This window comes from Hippocampus guttulatus, chromosome 8, assembly GCF_054856545.1.
Source record: "Hippocampus guttulatus isolate MCC_2025c chromosome 8, RoL_Hgut_1.0, whole genome shotgun sequence".
NCBI lineage: Eukaryota > Metazoa > Chordata > Actinopteri > Syngnathiformes > Syngnathidae > Hippocampus > Hippocampus guttulatus.
This window is the reverse complement of record NC_141268.1, coordinates 6,374,152-6,387,243: the sequence shown is the minus strand read 5'-3', so window position 1 is coordinate 6,387,243 and position 13,092 is coordinate 6,374,152. Positions and strand designations below refer to the sequence as shown.

Genomic DNA, 13,092 nt, shown 5'->3' with positions numbered 1-13,092 from the left:
AAATATCTCATGTCAAAATATGGGCACCTGCGGCTTATAGACAGGTGCGGCTTGTGTGTGTACAAAATGGGTTTTCATTTAAAAATGTAGTGGATGCGATTTATAATCAGGTGCGCTCTATAATCCGGAAATTACGGTCAGTGGGGGGATGGAGGGGGCGGTTGTTATGTAAATTAGTGAAATCAATGTCAAATGTTTGGGGTGAAGCAGGTGGAGTTCAGATGGGCTCGCTCACAGACATAATTTCAAAAATAGGCAGCTCACAATTTACTTGACTTCACTCGGTTGTTTAAGCTCACGATCCATGGGCGAGGAGGCATTCCAATAACAATTTCTATACACAAACTTCCAAAGTCAAATTTTCATAATGTGCCCCCTTTGATGCAAGATTTAAAGCATTTGTCCGAATCGATTCACCACTGTTTATTTTGTTTGTGTCATATTGTTTGGATGTTATATTTATTTATTTGTTGACTGATCAGATTTCAGCTTTTTTTGTGCTGCCATGTCAATGAAATCTGCTTTCAGAATCAGTTGTGCAGGCTAAGGGAACTTTAATTAGATTAGTATTGGGACTGTTTGTTGAACTGTGAGTTTCACAGGGCCAGCTCGCTGGCTGACGTCAGCATTTTTCTGTCCTTTGGTTGGTTAGAGGAAGCAATGGTTACCTGGCAAAACTCATCTGAAGCAATCTGCACATATAAAAATATTTAATATTCTGAATCCTGGGTATGTATGAGGTATTTTATTCATGTTGTTGTTGGTTGTTTGTTTTGTTATGTTTTCATCACATTATTAAAACAAAACTGAACTGCCCCAACTGATATACATGGCAGAGTTTGATGCTGTTGTATCGTGTTTTTGTACACTATTGATGGCTTTTTGATTGTGACTTGGCAGTGGTGGTATGTAGGGGTCGATCAGGTCGGCTGTGTCCCCAGGTACCACCTGCATGGCCCACGACTGCCGAATACCCTGCAGCTGTGGCTCAGTTGCAAAACGAAGGTCGGGCAGCCGGGAAACAAAGTCTGAGACGAGACGCAAAGCTGACGACCGCCAGGAAGCTGAGCTCCTAGTGCCCACTTCCTTTTACAGCCGACACTCCGTCACAAAGTCCCAGAGACTGAATAGTCACTTCCTGGCGTCCCCAAGAGAGAAAAAAAAGGAGGCCTGCAGCGCAAGCGAGAGAGCGGGCTGCCCCATCACCCCTGTTTTTCCTAAATAAGCAGTGATCTGTTGAACCGCTGCCAACGGAGGCTGGCCCAAACCCTTGCAGCGCAACTTTTACAAGCCGAGCCTTCGCCAGCAGGAAGGCAAAAAGACACAGAGCCTAGACTTGTGAGAGTAGGGATTCTGCTCCTCTACTTTCTTTCTTTTTGTGGTAAAAAAAAAAAAAAGCAAATTGTTTGATGACGAAGGGAGGATTTTTTTATGCTGACGTCACAGAGGCAAAGCTGTCTTGGATATCGCCTGAGGAAAGACGAGTGACACATGGTGGACACACTTTGAATACAAAGAGTCCTCAAAGGTTTGTATTTTTTTATGCTCCTGTTTGCATTACTCTTATTTCTTCGCTGTACGATCTTGGACACATTGTTGACTGGAAATGGGGGATTAAAATCTTCACCATTGTCCTCGACTGACTCTACTGGCAGGAAATCTCAGACAAAAAAAGCACCCAGGCAGGTGCAGGACGACTAAAAAGACGCGGAGCCAAGAATGGGTTCCGCCAGGCATGGACTACCTGGGAAGGATGCCAAGTGCTGACAAAAGGCTTAGCAAGGAACAAGTCGTTTGCAGCGAAACGCGTCGGGAAGCCATTTGGATGGCTTCATCCGGAACAGCGTCAAACCCCGCTGGCGTTGTTTCAAGCCTGCCTGTAAGTACTCACTTTGGATTCTTTTAAGATGTCTTTCCCCATCTTGCTCTACCCTGTAATCCCGCAAACAAATGAGATGACTTTGCGAGGACACCGCGGCTCTAAGGCGAGACCCCTTTTGAAGTCGCTCAGTCGCTCGGGGATAGCATCCGCTATGAGGGTACAACGCGAGTCGTTTTGTGATACTTTGTAACTTCTTCCCTCCTAGCAGAAGCGGACAGGAAGAAAAAAAAAAGAATTGCACGGCTTCCACCGCTCATCCTTTTTCAACATCTGAATAGCCGAAAAGCATAAAAGCATTCCATCTCGCCTGTTCTAAATTCTGCGACATTGTTGAAAATTTTTCCACCACGCTCACCTGCGAGTATTTCATATTTCAACTGCAAGTATTTCATATTTATGCTTTAATTTACATTTTGACATTTCTGTTGCCTTTTTTTTTTAATCGCCGTGCTCGCCCTCTCCATAGTAATGGCTACCCTCTCGTTTCCGACAAGCTGGGACTTTGTCCTGTGTGATGTTTTGAGAGGGGTGGGGGGTGGGGGGTGGGGGAGTTTAATTATTTGTAGATGGCCTACTCAGCTTTGGGAAACACACTAAGGCATGCGATCAGAAATGAAACAGTGTCTTAAATCGCATTACTTACATGAAAATTTGCCATTAATTTATTTTTTGGTTCCAAATAAGCCCATTAACCAGGTCTGTTGGCTTATGATGTTTTAAGCTGCATTTACCCAATTCATTGCTCAATTCATATATCTTGTCTAAGATAAGATAAGATAAGATAACCTTTATTTGTCCCAAAATGTAAAAAAAATGTATCGGCAAAATGTGTTACGTAGAGCTATTTAAATTGTTATTTTCTTGTTATTTCATAACTACTGTAGGTTTGTAATCTCTAGGTGTCACAAACGATACCATTACATCCATCCATCCATCCAGCCATCTATTTTCCGATCCGCTTATCCTCACAAGGGTCGCGGGGGGTCTTCGGGCAGTAGGCAGGGGACACCCTGAACCGGTTGCCAACCAATCGCAGGGCACATAGAGACGAACAACCATCTACGCTCACACTCACACCGAGGGACAATTTATTTTAGAGTGTTCAATCAGCCTAATACCATTAAATATCAGAAATAAAAATAATTATAGGTGACATTAAAGGACATGGCGGCCCGGTAGTCCAGTGGTTAGCACGTCGACTACACAGTGCAGAGGTACCGGGTTCAATTCCAGCTTCGGCCTCCCTGTGTGGAGTTTGCATGTTCTCCCCGGGCCTGCGTGGGTTTTCTCCGGGTACTCCGGTTTCCTCCCACATTCCAAAAAAAACATGCATGGCAGGCTGATTGGACGCTCTAAATTGTCCCTAGGTGTGAGTGTGGGCGTGGATGGTTGTTCGTCTCTGTGTGCCCTGCGATTGGCTGGCAACTGATTCAGGGTGTCCCCCGCCTACTGCCCGAAGACGGCTGGGATAGGCTCCAGCACCCCCCGCGACCCTAGTGAGGATAAAAGCGGTTCGGAAAATGGATGGATGGATTAAAGGACATATTGGCATTTGTCATACAAATATTGTCTATTGACGATAGCTATGGCAACCTAAAATTTGCTATTATTGTCGTATGCATTTTTAATGTTGTGTTGGGCTATTGAAATTGTTTACTTGTTGGTTCACTGCAAACTAGTATGTCCTGTGCGTATCTATGTATGTATGCAATGTATGCAATTTTTTTATGTATTTATGCATGTACAAAATATGTTTCTAATCTTAAGGTGTCACACACAATACTATGGAAATACAGTACACAATATACAGTACACTAGTGTATATACACTATGTACCAGAAATAAGTAATAATACAACGCTGAGCGGTTATTAAAATCTTAATTAATTTCATGTTAACTGTTTATAGCAGTGAAGAATCATACAGTGGTTGTGCTGCCAAACCTACATGAACCCGATGCAGATAGAGGCAGAAATCCTTGTTTGCTGCATGAAGGGGCTTGCAATGCAATGTAAGATTGTAGCAGCATGTGTGTGTCCAACCCCTCCCCACACACACACAAAAACACACAAAACAAGCGCATATGTGTGTGCGTTATTGGTTTTTGTTGTCAATGTGATGTGTCGGTACATTAAGAGTGGTCAATCTGGTTCTCTTGTCCTGCTGTGAACCCACCGCTTCGCACATGACTAAAGTTGAGGTCATTTGGATCAAAGTCTCCTTCTTTTTTTTTTTTTCCAGAAGACACTCACAATGCTATTCCGGTTTGTTAGCGCCATTGTGTTATGGCCTGTAAACAGCATTTGATCAGCCTGCTCAGAGATGAGCCACAGCCACTTTTAAAAGTTGCAGCAATGAGCAACCAAATCATCAAATGTAGAAAAAAAAGGGGGGGTGGGCAGTGATGACATTCTCACCGTGTGTGTGCGTGCGTGTGTGTGTGTGTGCGCGTGTGCGTGAGCTAGCCATGTGAAATCAATCTTGAGATTAAGATCTGGATGGTCCAGATGTGCCGTTAATGTCTGCACATTTGTTTTAACCTCAGCAGGTTTCCTGTGAGTCTAACCTCACAAGATCGTTGACTAAATTAAATACTAAAAACACATACACTTTTTGTTCAATTTTTCTGTGTATTCTGAATCTTTTGTGAAATACTTTCCCCTCCTTGTAGCAAGTTCTGTGGTCGGACAAGAATGAGGCAATAGAAGGCAAGGAACGGCTTGTCGACGAAAAATATAAAGATCTCTCCATAAATATAAGGAGGAAGGTTCACTCAGTAACACAACTCATAACGTTCATGGAAGACTGTAAGATGAAAGTGGCCATACCATTTAGAATTCTGGAATGGCAGGAACACAATATAAATGACTTGGATAAAAGTGTGAAAAATTGTTGAGCACTGTATTTTTGCATGTTTGTACGTCTGTTAGCTAGCAGAGTAAACTGCAAATAGGACCAGCATTGATACTTTTTTAAAATGAGGTGTCATCTGGATCGACCCTTATTGGTGTCTATGTGAACTTGAATCCATGACCTTATGTAATGATTGTAATTGACTGGTTAGAGTCGAAACACTTTCTTCAGCATCATTTTCCTCCTTGCTTGCAAGATGGACTCAAAGGTCCCTAAGGTCGGCAAAACGTTCACGATGGCATTTGATGAAATAAAAATTGCCTCATACCTCGGTTTCCATTTGAATTTTCTATTTTATATTGTTAAAGACAGACACGCCAGTAGTTGTATTTCGGTGGGACGTCATGTCACATGGGCGACACAGCCAATCGGGTTGGTTCATTCATGGTATTTAACATGTGGTTAAAGTAGGTGTAGGCAGCTCAAGTGACACACTCCACGTGACTTTTTATGGACGAGCGAGTAGTCAGTCTAATGAGTGTCATTTGTCGGTTCACAAACTAATATGCCTATTCAACAAATTGTAACATGTAAATGAGATGATATGAAAAAACAAGTGTCCTGGAAACAATTTGATTGGATTTAAGTGTGCATTTGAAAACGTCAATGTCCGCAATATCTAGGTACGTGGAATTGTCACACTCTTTCCCAATCTGTAAGACAAGGCCTCACCAATTTATGTGAGCACTGAGTTGCGAAAAAAGGGGTTTTCTCATTTGGCTATGTAGGCCGACAGAAAATGGACTTGAGTGTGTCATGTTAATTGTTTTGTGTCCATATTCTTCTGTCTGTTTTATTGCAATGCCATTTTGAAAGTGGCCCTCGGACTTTGCAAGACCACTCAACATCTGAACAGCCATCAGGTGATGAATGTATATCCATGATGAAACATTTGGTGAACCAGCCAGTTGTCAAAGTGCCAAAATGAAGGCAACATTCATGCAAAGAGAGATGCGACACTGTCCAGACCAGGTATAAGGTGCTTGTCAAATATGTCATATTTTGTGTTGCCACCTCCTGACTGAAAAACTAAGGAACTGAATGGCAGACTGAAATGTTTGTTTGGAGGGCTACTGAAAATCCCCTATTTTCTGGAAAATCGAAATCTTCATGACAATGAGATAGTTGTTTTGACCACAAATGTTATTACTCTGGGTTTTGATGGTTTCCCTGAATGATTGCCATTTAGAATTGAGGAGGATTTGTTCACTGGTCATAGTGTGTCTGACCTGATGTTATTATTTGTGTAATAAGAGGTTTTCGCATGAAAATGAAAAGAGAACATACATCATGCCCTACTGCTTTTTTATGTGAAATAAATTTAATAAAGAATGTTTGAATTGGAATTGTGTAATGTGTTTTATTTAAGATAGTGTGGCATGGAGTATTTTTCACCACACTGTATAGTGTTGGCATGAACAATCGTCAGTGTTCTAAACACTCAATAGTGTCATCATTGTTCCAATGTCAACACTACATTTTGTTGCTTTAACACACTATTGGGTGTTGATCAGTTCACGTTTAACTAAATGTTACTTTTACATCAGCTAGTGTGGATGCATTTAGATGCCTTGCTGGTGTTAAAATTAACACTCTCGTTGTTGAATTAACACCAGGAAATTTTCAGTGTAGTTTCTGTTTTACAGAGGACTATACTAGACCATTCCGCATTATTGTAAGGAAAATTTATCTCATTGAAGTAATGAAAGTTGTTGGTTTTTTTTTTTTTTAGTTTGCAATCAGGCTAATTTCAACTTCATGGAAAATGACTTCCTACATTTGGAAGGACAGTCACTAGATGCCAACATTTACATTCTGGGATGGGAGGAACTGTTCCATCATAAAGTACATTTCTCTCTCAACAGGCTACTTCCTGGTTCATGGATAATGCCATGAAAACACAAGTGATTAATTAAATGGACTGGAATGTACCATTTGCATTCTGGGGTCGAGCCTGGAGGAAAGGGGGAAGCAGTGTTTTTTTTGGTTCTCTTGAGGTCTTTTGGTTCCAAGAAACCAGGACATTGTCACCATGCCAAGCTGCATGTCAATGAGGCAAAATAAAGGCCTGGAAAAAAAGGATACAAGGGAAATGGGGGCGCACAATAAGGCTGCCAGATGCTCCCTCATAATGTCTGAAGCTTGTTGGAAAGTCCATACAATGGACAGTCGTCATCTGGTCGGCAGGAGTTTATGTCCATCCAAGAAAAAGAAAACTAGACTTTTTCAAAGTGATGGGAGTGCACACAGGAGCAACTGATGCCTTGCTCAAAACTACTGCAGTAGTCCTTTGCAAGCCATCCAACATTTTCTCAGCAACCAGTCCAGCCTCCGCACACCTTAGTCCGTTTAACACATTATTGTGTTCAAAGACAATAAGAGCACCGAACCAAACCAAAGAGGCTTTCTTCTTTGTCTCGAAAAAAAAGGTGGTTTCCAGCTTTTCTATTTCTTTTGTAATAATTGTCTCTCATTCACCCTAATGAGGACAAGTGCAAAAGGAAACAGATTAAGAGATGAATATTTTTCGATATGTGCCCTGCAATTGACTGCAGACCAGTCCAGGGTGTTTAGCCCAAAGTCAGCTGTGAGAGGCTCCAGCTCACCTGCCACCTTACAGCTATCACCGGGCAAGCAACTTCATTTATTTGTAAAGTCAATCATCCAGCTTTAGTTTTGAGCTTCTAATTAATTGAACATCTTATTTGTGGCGTCATGACCTTGTGCCATTCTCCATGCCATGCTCCGACTTCCTCCCCACCACACCCTCTGGCCCCTTGGTCATATCCTGCTGCCGCCAAAACATTTCAATCACTGTCGCTACAAATTGGGCCAAAGAGGAATCGGAGGACGCTTTTCAGCCACTGCTGAGCACATGGTAATTTATGCAAAGCCCAAAGCCCTTTGCGCTGGGACCTCACAGCCCAACTGTATCCACATCTAGACAGTCAACAACAACAAAGTTAGAGCCAAAATATAGAAAAACAAAACCCACTGTAAATGTACATTACTAGTATCATTCTGTATTTGTCTTCAATTGCACTCATCAATTTTTATAGTTAGTATTTATATAAGTTCCAGAGGTGCTGCTATCAGTGGAAGCTACCACTTGCATCTTGTGTCATCTTGCCGCTAAGGCATTTTGTTGAAGTGAGTTGAGGAGCTTCTTTTTAACCAAAGTATTGTTTTGTCCCCTTCTTGTTGCCAAGAAACTATGTTGAAATGACGAGATTTATTTCGGCAAAATGAGTGCTTTTCTACCATCTTGCTTCAAGAAACTATGTTGAAGTGACTTGAAGAACATCATTTACACAAAGGTAGTGCTTTCCCACCATCTTTTGGCATCTACAGGTGATTATAAACAAAGCGTTTAGTATCACCTGGGGCACATTTCTAAGGGTCTACTACTTACAGATTTTTGCTATTCGTGCAGGGCCTCAGTTCTTGTCCTTTCATCTCAAACTGCTTCAAACAACAAAGCGTGTGACGGAAAAGTGGTTAGGACTGCACGACTGTCCGTGTTTTATGTTATGTGTTGTGTTTATTTATTTTACTTTATGTTAACTGTTTTGTTTAGCGCTTTGTTACAGCTGCTGCTGTTGTGAAAGCGCGAAATAAATCAGCATGTATTGTATTGTATATATTTTGTCATTTTAATTCAATTTTCAATACAGTTATTTGCTTTAGTAAAAATGCACAATTTGCGGAAATTGTGCATTTATTATTGACACTTAATCTCCTGCAATATCCAGCAGGGTGCAACCTGGTTAATGGATATACTGTATTTGTTCGCATTATTTCACTGCCACACACCATCAAACTAATTAACTTTACTATTTTCTTGTGTCATAGATGAACAGATGACATGTGATCTTCTGCCTTCCCTTTCTTCTGTCATTTCGGCTGAGGTAGTAGATTGAATAGTTGTGGGGTTTGTGCGCCCTCTGAGATAACTATACAATCTACTGTCTTTGCCCGTGAGACAGCTCGCTCACTGACAAGGTGGACAAAAATACCGCAAACTCAGCCCATCCTCTCTTTGCACTAAACATAATGGTGAGTGGAGCCTAGTGAGGTGAAGTTGTCGGTTGTATAGTTTGTGGAATGCCGCCAGTCCCCCCCAAGAAGTGCCAACTATACAGTCTATACTGTATTACATTCCTTGAGGGGCACAAAGTGAAGCTCGTTGCACGCTACCATCATTGGGAACACAAAGTGTTTTACGTTGGGTTTTCATGATCATCATCTGCTTAAATTTGATGCTCAACCTTGTGAGGCCGGCATTTTTAATAGAGACAAAGAACAGTTGGCTATCAGGTTTCAATAGGGCATTTTACTTTAAAAACATGGTTTTTAATTGTTTTATCAGTATGTGTGTCTTAAAAATTTGAGAGACATCTTGCCAGCAAAAATGCTCACACGCAATAAAGACACAAAATCAACTTTGCTTCTTCCCCTTTGCGCATAGCATTGTGACTGTTACGAACAAAACAACATCACTTAACCAAAATCGTTTTTTTCATGTTTTCGTAATGATTAACGTCTGCGCTATTGAACCAAAATGATATTTTCAAATCGAAGATAGCCTTATGAATTTTCGAATGTACATTAAAAAAAGAAAAAGGAAAAAAATAGTTCTGCACATAGTTTATGGATTAATATCAAAAAATTGCTTTTGTGATCAAATTTGAATGAAGAAAAATCAGTCTACAATTTCTTCCTCTTGTTTAAATGGTCAAACGGCACTGAAATCGAACGAGTCCAATATAAAGCTCTGTAGCATTGCTCTCCAATTGGCTGGCGACCAGTCCTGTAACCGCTATCTTTAAAAGCCAAAGACCAACTCCAAAACCTCGCTGATAAATTTGGATCTGACTGTCAAGAGTCATAGCAAGGCAATCACTGAAAGAGCCTTCTGCCAACTGAAAAAAATGCAGAGTGAAGGGCTGCATGCTCCACGCAGGGAGTAGCGTATCCATGCTTTTATCATCTGTAGACTTGATTAGTACAACGATCTTCTGACTTGACTCACTCAAAAGAGCATCAAATAGCTGCAGAACGCTGCAGGTTGGGTTCTGAAAAGACAACACAGAGATCAGAACATATTACTCCTCTCCTAAATGCTTCACACTGGCTCCCAGTGAGCTACAGTGTCGACTTAAAAGCAACAAACGACTCAAAATTCATTTTCCTTCATTCCATTAGGCAGTGTGTATGAACCTCCATCCATCCATTCTCAATATCGTTTATCCCGAACAGGGTCACGGGGAGTTGCTGGAGCCTCTCCCAGCTGACTTCGGGCAGAAGGCGGACTACACCCTGAAGTGGTCGTCAGTCAGTCACGGGGCACATATATAGAGGCAAACAATCAAGCACACCCACGTGCATACCATCACTGAGTGGGAACGGAACCCACGCTGCCCGCACACAAGTCAGGCGAGTGTACCACTACACTATCACCGACTTATAGGAACGTTAAAAATGCAAATATCAATAGTAGCTGAGTCCCTGAAAAAAAGGATAAGTATTGAAATAATGACATCTTTTGTACGCTGCCATACTGGACATGTTTGACTGGTTTACATAATCACTGTGGCGTGTTCCATGCTTTAACACACTACTGTTCAATATTGTACTTGTTTTCTAGTCTGTTGCGCTCTAAAAATGGCATATGGTGTCGTCAAGTATTGCCATAATTTAGATGGCACACCTCACCTCAGGTTTCACATTCTTCCATCGAGAGTTACGGGCTAGCCACTAACCATTGTACTGTGCTGCAGTGTGCAACCAGTCCATTGGCATAAGTTCAAAATGAACAGGAGCGTGTTACAGCACAGAGGACTTTACAGTGATTATGTAACCCGTTCAAAAAAGATGGAAGCAGACATACATAGGATTAAGGTCTTTTAAAGTAGTTTTAAAATATGTTTTTTCAAAAATCTTCATTGTCCCCGTGAATGTTCTTTTAGTCATTTTAGTCCTGGACTCACCCTCACTTACCCATTTTTAAAATGCGTATATTTATATACTTTTGTCTTTTATTTTCTCCCTTTCATAATGTTTCTGCTGTAAATCGGGAATTTCTCCATTGTGATACAAATAAAGGTTTTCTTATCTTTGTAACTTACTTTTTTCTTTTAAATGTCTAACTCTTTCTTTGTTAATGCTTTTAAACGTTGTACCCTTAAGAATGTGAAGTTACCTTGTGGATGAAATGCACCATATACAGTTAATAAAGCTGCCTTGCCTTTCCTGTCTTAAACTGCAAGTTCCATTTTGTCCTCCTCAATATTACCCTTTAAAAAAAGTTTACATACGAACTTTTGATGTCACATTCGTTTGTTTGCAGTGAGCGATACATTTCAGGCAAAAAAGACTGTGTAAGTAAAAGTGACAGTAATTCCAGAGGTGTTCAATGCGCGCTGTTGAGAAGTGTAACCGGAAGAGAAACCATCATGAGATGTGAAAGTTGGCACTTGAAAACATAGAAGTTGAGGTCTTTATTTTTGCGTGTGTTTGCAAAATGGTCCCAGACACACGAGAGACACATATGTGGGTTTTCTTCAAATGAGATCACATGAGACAATCACCACTGGTACTTTATGCCTTGTGTGGACAAAAGTGTTTAGACACACCAACAGTCCATCTACAGAAGTGGAAAAAAACCTTAATCTCTTGTGGAAGGACTTTATGCAATGTCCTTTGGTCATGCTAAAGAAAAAGTGGCTTCCTACCAAGTTGGAAGCATACACTTGGCCAAAATGCCAGGAAATGTGTGTTCAATATTGAGTTCAGCCTTCCACTGACACCACAATAAAAATTGTCACCCGTGTAAAAAATGATTTCTTATGAAATTGCTGTGAGAATAATTGTCTGCTAAATTTCATACACCACAGAGAAAAATGTTAACAACCTTGCTGAATGTGCGAGATTAAAATAAAAAACCCCACTAATCCAGCCCTTTTCACTGCTCTAATGCCGTGGGCGTGTCCGAATGGATGCTAACTCGTGTAGCATCTTATGCCTACACATCCCGACATCCCACGTTTTAGATGCAAAAACACATCCAATTAAAGCCTCCAGCTGCTGGAATAGATCCCACAAGGTCGTCGAGGTGCTTTACACGGCACGAGGAGAGGTGGCTAACCGCCAGCTAGCTTGCAAGTTGGCAGGCTTGTGCTTGGTAATAATAACTCAGGAACATAACTGCGCTGGATGATGACGGGTGCAAAGGAAACTGTTCCAGTTCTCATAGGGGAGGGTAACTCAAGCCCAATGCTGAAGTGCGTCACTGGGCAACATACAGTGAAACTCCATAACAACGAAACCAAAATGGGCGAAAATACCCCCTAGTGTGAAACAATCTTCATGCATTAACACCATTCCCACTCCCCCCCCCCCCCCCATACAACCAAAAAAAAACCTTTGGCGTTATACGAAATCTTTTTCTCTTATCTTGCCTCGCGACGAATTTCACTACAACGAAGTCTAATCCAACAGCGACCTCTACTGCTTCGTTCGGAAACGGCAACAGCAACCACCACACTGGTTTACACATGCGCAGTAGTCCAGTAAGTATTTGATATTGTTCGTTTCAGACACAACAAAAACGTTGCATTGCTAAAATGGCTACAAAACGGACCTTTGGATGTCAAGCAGCTAAGACAAGAAGAGAGGGTAAAAATGATCAAAATGAAAAACGGAGGAAGCAAAATAAAAGACATTATCCAAGAAATTGATGTCAGTGAAAGTGAATGTTGATCGCAAATTTTGCAATTTCTTTCCCTTTTTTTCTTTCTACACTGACAATATGAAGTGTCAAATAGGTGTATGCTCATACTTATGCACTATTGCAATAAAAATAAAGAGTACACATACGTTTGTGTGTGCGTGTACACATACGTGTGTGTGTGTGTGTGTTTACATCTGAGATCAAATTTGCTACAGTGCAAACCCCCTGTTGTGAAAAATTTCTTGCTGCAAAGATGATTTCGTTGTAGAGGAGTTTCACTGTATTAGCAATTGAGACGCTTTGGGGGGGAGCAAATCTAGGGCGGCAAAACGTCTCAGTCTTTGCAAGTATCTTCAAACAGAAGGGACAACGGAACAAATGTCTGAAACTGATCTTACGGTGTGGTTAACTGTGTTAATGATTATTTATGGTGTGATTTGTCTCCATTTCCCTTGGTTATGGCTTGAATTTACCTTAGTGGTGACTCATTCGCTCATACACAGCACTTAAAGCAAAGAAACCAACAAAAGTAGGGGCCTCTTCCTGACACAGCACAATCACATTCA

The 13,092-nt window shown here is 41.2% G+C and overlaps 1 long non-coding RNA gene across 1 annotated transcript; it reads left to right on the top strand.

Moving 5' to 3' along the window:
- Positions 1-1,288: 1,288 nt before the first annotated feature.
- On the top strand, positions 1,289-11,056 carry LOC147200949 (uncharacterized). Its single transcript, XR_015101613.1, has 4 exons — positions 1,289-1,528; positions 1,656-1,879; positions 8,647-8,850; positions 10,054-11,056. It is a non-coding gene; the product is annotated as an uncharacterized LOC147200949 (long non-coding RNA).
- The last annotated feature ends 2,036 nt before the right edge of the window (positions 11,057-13,092 follow it).